This window comes from Orycteropus afer, unplaced genomic scaffold (genome assembly GCF_000298275.1).
Source record: "Orycteropus afer afer isolate SDZICR_OR568_19922 unplaced genomic scaffold, OryAfe1.0 scaffold00099, whole genome shotgun sequence".
Taxonomy (NCBI): Eukaryota; Metazoa; Chordata; class Mammalia; order Tubulidentata; family Orycteropodidae; genus Orycteropus; species Orycteropus afer.
Window position 1 is genome coordinate 1,323,232 of NW_006921686.1, and position 2,408 is coordinate 1,325,639.

A 2,408-nucleotide genomic window follows, 5' to 3' on the forward strand; every position below is an offset into this window, starting at 1 on the left:
ATGGAGGGATGGACACTGGGAAGAGGTAACTATGGGGAGGAAGTGGGAGGGGAGCTGTTGCATTGTGGTAAACTGTGGTCCATGACATGAGACAAAGTATATGTGAACTGCTGTATGGAAAGTTAATTTGCTCTGTAAATCTTCACCCAATTCACAATAATAATAATAATAAAAGCATGTAACAGCCGAAAACTCTAGTTTGATGAAAGACAGAAGACTACACGTTTAAGAAGCTAAGTGGATCACAAACAGAATAAACCCAAAGAAATCCACGCCCAGACACATCATTATCAAGTTGCTGAAAATGAAAGACAAAGGATCCTGCAACCAACCAGAGAAAAATGACTCCTTATCTATGTTAAATGGAATGAAAATGGAGTTGTGTGGTTGACAGAATGGCATTGGCATTTGAGTGGACAATGCCTCCAAGATTTGTCTTTACCAAAATTTAAGCGTAGCTTCTCTGTAAATCATGCCACTTTTATTGGCCAATGAGGTTCTAACATTGCTCCTGCGCTCATCGACCAATGAATTCCTGACATTTCAATAATAAATTTTTAGACCAATCATAAATAGCAGCTTTTGCTTCTGTGTTTTGTCATTATAAACTAAGCACTGCTGATACTCAGTGGTGTACCTTTCCTCGTGTGGTTTGGTGCTACTCAATGCACGAATCTTCTGCCAGAATAAACCACATCTAAGAGATTGATTTTATTATTGCTCTAGTTTCTTTTAACAACTATATGGAAAAAAATGGTTTGAATGACTGCATATTTCTTTCTCATTAGGAACAATAGGGGTCACATGAAAGTTGCACAACATTTTTAAAGTGCTGAAAGAACTGTCAACCTAAAATATTATACCCAGCAAAAATATCCTTCAGGAATGAAGGTGAGATAAAGATATTCTAGATGAAGAAAAGTAAGAGAATCTATAGCCATCAGGTTTTCTCTGAAAGAAATGCTGAAGGATGTTCTTCAGATAGAAATGAAAAATAGCACTTTAATTGAAACATCAAAAATGAAGAGCAGAAGAAATGGTAAATATAATCAACTCTTCTCCTTATGTGTTCTTTAAAATATACTCAATGGATGAAAGTTAAAAACAGGTATTTTCTAATGGATTCTTCTGTATCGAGATACATACCTCTATATATGTTACGGATTGATTTGTGTCCTCCCAAAAAATATATGTTGAAGTCCTAACACCTATACCTCTTTTTTTTCTTTTTTCTTAAGGATAGCCCCTATACCTCTGAATGTGACCCTTGTTAGAAATAGTCATTTATCTTGTTAACGAGGCTGTACCAGAGTAGAGTGGGTCCTGAGCCTAATCTCTTCTGAGTGGCATTTATAAAAAGGGAAAGGGACACAAACACAGGGTTAAGCTACCATGTAATGACAGAAGCAGATGTGTCTATGAGTGTGGGAATGCTGAGGAGTTCTGGCAACTAGTAGAAGCTGAAAGAGAAAGACAGACCTTCCCCTGGAGCCAAAACCCTGGAATCAGACTTCTAGCCTCCTGAACTGAGAAATAAATATTTATTTCTTAAGGCCACCGCTTGTGGTATTTTTGTTTTAGCAGCACTAGGTAATTAAGACAGAAGTGATAAATATCTAAAAATGAAGACTTGGCCTGGGATCTGGGTAGTGGGTAGAGCTTGGAAGAGTTTGGAGACACTTGATAGTAAAAGCCTAGGTTGGTTTGAAGGAACTGTTGGTAGCATTGTGGACATTAAGGGCAATTCTGATGAGGACTCAGAAAGAAATGAGGGATCTTGTAGAGAAAGCATTAATCATCATGAACAGAATGTTACTAGAAATCTGTTCAATAAATAAACTTCTGGTGAGGCCTTAGAAAGAAATGAACATGCTGTTGGGCATTGGATGGGAAGGTTATCCTTATTATAAAGTGACAAAAAAAAAGTCTCTGATTTATGTTTGAATATTTTGTGAAAAGTACAACTTGTAAATGATGAACTTGGATATTTGTCTGAACAGGTTTCTAAGCAGATCTTGAAGTGGTGGTAAAGTGAGGTAACTCTCAACTATAATATAACTTCAGGAGGGAAATGTTGCCAATAAGAAACAGCATCAAAGCTGGTCCCTATGATGTGGAAATCCAATATACTACTGCTGTCTAGCTACTCCACCATTTCTGATACCAGCCATTTCATGGCTCGCTCTCTCTACTGCAGCAGCCACAAAACTCATGAAAATGCCGTTTCTGCAAAACAACATTAACATAACAGAAATATATGTGGTAGTTATGTTTGTGTGTCAACTTGGCTGGCCCTGGTTGAGTGGCTGGTCAGCTGGTGGTAGTTATTCCCCATGATGAGACTGGCAGTCATCTCCATGGTGGGATCTACCACAAGCAGCTGAGTAGCTGCCTTTGGGATGTGGTCT